Raw genomic sequence first — 7048 nt, 5'->3', positions numbered from 1 at the left:
TGTACTCTACAGAAGATATTTTAGGAGTGGACTTTTAAAAGCACAGTAGGTAGTTCCCTTTGGCTTTCAATGGGAGTTGGGCATTTAATGCTCAGCTGTGCTGTTGGAAAATCTCCCTCTATTACTTATTTTGAAATACGCTCTTAAGTTTTAAATCAGCCCATTTGTCCTCTTCGGGACAGTTTCACCCACTTTTCTATGTAGCTTTAGGATCACAGCATCTGTTGGTTTAACCATTAAGGGTGGGCCTATCTATTAGAATTTGCCTTGTATAGACCTATCATTTAGGGCTTTTCTGGGACTGGAAAGACAAGACAGCATTTCAAAAGATATAAAGAAGTTGGCTTTGAACAACAGTGGGAAACATGGATCCATGAAGAGAGTTCCTTTTCTCTGCATAAGAGTCGTGGATAAATGAAGCTGTGTGATAACTTGATTAGCGCACAGGAAGGTTCCTGATTTCTATCACAGCTAAATCAATGCTCCCTTTTAATTCTATCAATCCCTTTGGAAAACTTCAGGAATCAAGACCCTCACTGAAAAATCTGATGTCTCATCTGAGTTGAATGTGGTAGCTCAGGAGTGTCAAGATCTAAAGATGGCCACATTTCATTTTGCATTATTGTCACGGTAAATACAGTTAGCACTATCCCTTTCCCTCAATCCAAAGCAGAACTAGTATTGCTGTCAAAGGAGACGTTCGCACAAAGATCAAGATATAGAGTGGTCTTCGTTTCATTAAAACATGGCTTTAACCATCATTGCTATGCTGATGACAAGTATTCCTCTACTCCAGCTGTGTCGCCTTCCATCCAGACTATAATCTCAAGCTCATTTTGCTGTTTGGATGCCTAGGAGGAAATGTTCCAGTTAATTCCATACATGGCCAAAATGGAGCTCTTGATCTTTCCCCCTCCCTCCTTTCTTAGTCACTAAAGCCCTTCCTTTTCAGCTTTTATTTTTTATTTCCTGGGATCGTATTGGGTTTTACTTTAAAAAATTTAAAATGGGAGCACATGGTGAAAACCAAAACCGAAGGGTAGCAGGCCAGAGGAGAGGGCTCTCTCGTGCCCATGCAGATGGATGAATACCTGCCGCATGGCAGCTGAGGCAGCCTTTCATTCGTTGCAGTGGTTAGGTGGTCTCAGTTGCCAGGACCCAACTCCCTGCCATTCTCGCTTCCCCAATGTGCAGGGAAAGGAAATCTGGCTGGGGTCAGGAAGGAAGTGGAAGGCTGCACTCCATGTGCACTGACTCCTGGCTGACAGACTTCCCTCCTCACCCCCTAAGCCCTTCAGTGCAGCCCTGTCTGCTTCCTCTGCAAAAAAATTCCTCCATGTTGAGAATGCAAAATGTGGATGAAAAACTGGTAAAACCCAGAGACTTCGTGAGGGGAGAAAAAAAAGCAAATACTGAGAATAGTGAGCCTTAGTCACTGTGGACAATATCCTGTTGTCCATCACTCAGGCCCATAAACTGCTTGTCATCTTTGATGCAGACCTAGCCCTTCAATTGAAGGGGTACTGAAATCTTGCTGCTTTAGCGATAATCCAGGCTCTCATCTGGTGTCCCAGATTCTGCAACCTTCCTAGCCTGGAGATATGCCATTCTCACATCCCCTTTCAATCCATTCAAAATGCTGCTGTAAAGACTGGACGTCCCAACCTTGATGCTCCAGCCACCTCTTGGCATCCCTACACTAGCTCTCTCATTGCCACGATAGTCACCTCCTGGCAATGGGGGAGGTGGGGATTACTACTTGCCTTGCCGTTCATGGCCTGTGACTGCTCTTCTTTTCTCTTATACACTGTCAACCTGTTGACACTGGTTGCAGTCTGTCGACAATACCAGGCTTTATTGCTCCTGAGGCAAATAGAGACATTGGTTTGGGCTCTTTTGCTCTCTTGCAGCTCAGTTTTCTCACGCCAACAAGGGCAAGGTGAACATTAGTTCACGAGAGGTGAAATGGTGGTTAAGGTCTGTCATAAACAGATAGTTAAGGGTTAATATCTCTTTTACCTGTAAAGGGTTAACAAACAGGGAACCAAACACCTGACCAGGGGACCAATCAGGAAACAAGATACTTTCAAATCTCGGTGGAGGGAAGCCTTTGTTTGTTAGTTTTTTGAGTTTGGCTTTGTTCTCTCTGGGTCCTGGAAGGGACTAGGCGGGCAACCAGTTTTCTTGCCAATCTCCCTGCTACAGTCTTTTATAGTGAGTATTTTAGTAAGAAAGGCGGTTTTAGTCTTTTGATTGTTTCTGTATTTGCAAATGTGTAGTTTGCTGGAAGTATTTTAAATTATATTTCTGTTGGAGGAGGCTTTTTCTCCAGTTTATAGAAGCTGACAAACCCTGTAATATTCCATCTTGAATTTACAGTGATTTTCTTTATTCTTTTATTAAAAGTTTTGCTTTTTAAGACCTGTCTGATTTTTCCCCTTGTTGAGGCTCAAGGAAATTGAGTCTGTACTTAACAGGGAAGGAGAAGGGAGGGGGAGAGAAAGGAGGGGAACCGACCTGATTTCTCTGTATTGTGATTCAAGGAGTTTGAATCACGGTGATCTCCTTTCTTCCTCCCAGATCTTTCCCACCCTGGGTACACTAGGAGAAGGGGGAATCCCTTTGTTTAGATTCATGGAGATTGACTCTCAATCTCTCTCCAGGAGCCCAGGGAGGGAACACTTGGAGGGGAGGAGAAGGGGAGGGAAATGGTTTATTCCCCTGTGTTGTAAGATTCAAGGAATTTGGGTCTCGGGCTCCCCAGGGAAGGTTTTGGGGGGACCAGAGTGTATCAGGCACTGGAATTCCTTATTACTGGCAGCTTATCAGATCTAAGCTGGTAATTAAGCTTAGAGAAATTCATGCTAGTACCCCAACTTTTGGACTCTAAGGTTCAGATTGGGGAAAGATACTATGACAAGGTCAATGAAATTGTCCGCCACACACCTATTCTAAAGCCATTCCTTCACGTCGTGCCCAGTCAAATGGAATTTTGCTTTTGCATCATTCAGCATCAGGCTATACAGTGGTGCTGTATGCCTGCCATTTAAATCCAGTATTGCTAGGTGGACAGTTTGTGTCAGGAAGAGTTGCAAAGCAAGAGGTCACTGAGCCAATATCACAAATCAGAGCATACTTGAGCCTCTGGCAATCACTTCAAAATTTAGGTCCAAATCCATCAAAGCACTGATGGAAGCAGGTGTTTAAGTGTTGCTGCTTAGGATAGGCCTTCCTCTATGAGTTTCCAGTGCAGTCACTTGGAGTTCTTGTCACTCTTTTACCAGGCAGTGTCTCACTGCCGATCTCATCTTCTGCAACTGTCTTTGGGACTAAAACTGGGCAGCTTTCTCTTCCTCTCAGCTTACTTGCATGTGCCTTTTAAGGAACCTCCTAGTGTATCTGAGGGTAGGTCTACACTACGGGATTATTCTGATTTTACATAAACCGGGTTTGTAAAACAGATTGTAACAAGTCGAGTGCACACAGCCACACTAAGCACATTAATTCGGCGGTGTGCGTCCATGGTCCGAGGCTAGCATCGATTTCTGGAGCATGCACTGTGGGTAGCTATTCCGGAGCTGATCTCATAGTTCCCGCAGTCTGCCTTGCCCCTTGGAATTCTGGGTTCAGATCCCAGTGCCTGAGGGGCAAAAATCATTGTCGCGAGTGGTTCTGGTTAAGTGACATCACTCATTCCTTCCTCTGGGAAAACAACGGCAGACAATCATTTCATGCCCTTTTTCCCTGGATTGCCCTGGCAGACGCCATAGCACGGCAATCATGGAGCCCAGTATGTGTACTGGATGCCGCTGACAGAGGCGATACTGCAGCGCTACACAGCAGCATTCATTTGCTTTTTCATGATAGCAGAGATGGTTATCAGTTGTTCTGTACTGTCTGCTGCTACCATGGGTGCTCCTGGCTGAGGTTGCCCGGGGGTGCAAAGGCAAAAATGGGAATGATTCCCCAAGTCAATCACTCCTTTATGGTATCTAAAAATAAAGTCAGTCCTGCCTAAAATATGGGGCAAGTGTACCAGAGAGCACAGCTGCTCTGTGTCTGATCCTGCAGAAATAATGAGATGCATGCCGTTCACGGGGGGGGGGGGTGCCCCTGCAACAACCCACCCGTTGCTTCCCTCCTCCCCAACCTCCCTGGGCTACCGTGGCAGTGTCCCCCCCATTTGTGTCATGACGTTATAAAGAATGCAGGAATAAGAAACAGTGACTTGTTAGTGAGATAAAATGAGGGGGAGGCAGCCTCCCTGTGCTATGACAGTCCAGGCAGTACAGAATCTTTTCTTTACACATGAAAGGGAGGGGGCTGATTGAAACTCACCCTCCAGTTGTTATGATGAGGAGAGTTACCAGCTGTTCTGTACCATCTACTGGGAATAACTGGGAGTCATTCCTATTTTTACCCAGGCTCCACCCCTGGCCGGCCTCACCTGAGACCAGCCAGGAGCACTCACGGGCAGATGATGGTACTGCACAATCAAGCATATTGTACTGTCTGCCACCGGGGAGAGAAGAAGAGCAGATACTGCTCTTTACTGCCGCAGCATCGCTTCTACCAGCAGCATTCAGTACACATAGGGTAACATTAACAAAAGTCAATAAACGATTTTTTTCCCTTTTCTTTCACGTGGAGGGGAGAGGGAGTAAATTGACGTGCTATACCCTGAACCACGCTGGACAATGTGTTTGAACCTACAGGCACTGAGAGCTCAGCCAAGAATGCAAATACTTTTCAGAGAATGCTGTGGACTGTGGGATAGCTGGAGTCCTCAGTACCCCTCCCTCCCTCCATGAGCCGCTGTTTGATTCTTTGGCTTTCTGTTATGCTTGTCATGCAGCACTATATAGCCTGGAGATTTTTTTCAAATGCTTTGGCATTTCGTCTTCTGTAAGAGAGCTCAGATTCGTCTCCCCATACAGTGATCAGATCCAGTATCTCCCGTACAGTCCATGCTCGAGCTCTTTTTGGCTTTGGGACTGCATTGTCACCCGTGCTGATCAGAGCTCCACATGGGGCAAACAGGAAATGAAATTCAAAAGTTCGCGGGGCTTTTCCTGTTTACCTGGCCACGGCATCCGAGTTCAGATTGCTGTCCAGAGTGGTCACAGTGGTGCACTGTGGGATACCGCCCAGAGGCCAATACCATTGATTTGCGGCCACACTAAACCTAATCTGATATGGTAATACCGATTTTAGCGCTACTCCTCTCGGGGAGGAGTACAGAAACCGATTTAAAGAGCCCTTTATATCAACATAAAGGGCCTCGTAGTGTGGATGGGTGCAGCATTAAATTGGTTTAATGCTGCTAAAATTGGTTTAAATGCATAGTGTAGACCAGGCCTAAGACATCATGTCTCCTCCCCTCAGGGCTGGTCTACACTACGGGGGAAAAATCGATCTTAGATAGGCAACTACAGTTACGTGAATAATGTAGCTGAAGTCGAATATCTAAGATCGAATTACTCACTGTCCTCACGGCACGGGATCGATATCCGCGGCTCCCCCTGTCGATTCCGCAACTCCTTTCAGGTTGGTGGAGTTATGGAATCGATATAAGCGCGTTCAGGGATTTATATATCACATCTAGATGAGACGCGATATATCGATCCCAGAGCAATCAATTGCTACACGCCGATACGGTGGGTAGTGAAGACGTACCCTCAGAGTGGACAGAGTGTTGAGTCTCACTTGTTAAATAAACATACCCAATTAAAGATAGAAAAATCAGCATGCATGTATGATCGGGCATAAGCTAAGGCTAGCATTTTCAAAGCTAAACAGGCATCTAAACATTATGGATCTGATTTCAGGATCTGGGCCTTATAATAGGGAGGTCAAAGCTTTGGCCTCTCTAGCAAAGTTGGGAGTAGTTATATTAAATAGCAGGGATCTTAACTTTGGAAAATATATAAAGCTGCAAGATCAACCTACTGTACATTTGAAAAATGATTTGTTTATACTTTGCTTCTAAAATAGTCAGAGGTGAAAGTAAAATTGAACTCTTACCAGTACAGAGGTCGGCTGGAAGGGGCAGAGCTGGGGGTCAGTGTCCCACAGGCAGCACATCCGTGCCGCCTGGCCTGTGGCACCTTGGGCTCCAACAGCAATTTAAACCCTAAGCGGTAGCAGAAGTGGTGGCGGTTGCCAGAACCCCGGGCCCTTTAAATCACTGGCCAGGGGGCAGCTGCTCCTTTCCCTGTAGTGACCTGGCAGGGCCGCGGATGGAAGGTGCAGAAGAGGCAGCAATGTTAAAGCACTGCCGTGGCCTGTACCTCCTTACTTTCACCCCTCGAAATAATAGTCTGTATTTTTTTAAGTTAGGGACTTAATGTGATAAACTAAGAAGAAGTAATAGAATATGTTTTTTCTACTTTCTAAGAATACAAATGACTCTGACTGGAGAGTTTCTTCCTCATGTTGATGCATTCAAGTTAGGTACTTCCGTGATGTGCTAGCAATGAGAATTTTTGGCCTCACAAATCACAGAGCAGCAACAAGACATAGAATCATAGACTTTAAGGTCAGCAGGGAAAATAATGATCATCTAGTCCGACCTCCTGCACAATGCAGGCCACAGAATCTCACCCACCCACTCCTGTAACAAACCCCTAACCTATGTCTGAGTTACTGAAGTCCTCAAATCGTGCTTTGAAGACCTCAAGGTGCAGAGAATCCTCCAGCAAGTGACCTGTGCCCCATGCTGCACAAGAAGGCGAAAAACCTCCAGGGTCTCTGCCAATCTGCCCTGGAGGAAAATTCCTTCCCGACCCCAAATATGGCGATCAGTTAAACCCTGAGCATGTGGGCAAGACTCACCAGCCAGCACCCAGGAAAGAATTCTTTGTAGTAACTCAGATCCCCACCCCATCTAACATCCCATCACAAGCCATTGGGCATATTTACTGCCCAATCAAAGACAAAATTGCCAAAATTAGACGATTCCATTATACCATCCCCTCCATCAACTTATCAAGCTGTCTTGAAGCCAGATATGTCTTTTGCCCCCACAATTCCCCTTGGAAGGCTGTTC

Source organism: Gopherus flavomarginatus, chromosome 3 (assembly GCF_025201925.1).
Source record: "Gopherus flavomarginatus isolate rGopFla2 chromosome 3, rGopFla2.mat.asm, whole genome shotgun sequence".
Classification (NCBI taxonomy): domain Eukaryota; kingdom Metazoa; phylum Chordata; order Testudines; family Testudinidae; genus Gopherus; species Gopherus flavomarginatus.
Note: the sequence above shows the minus strand (reverse complement) of the source record.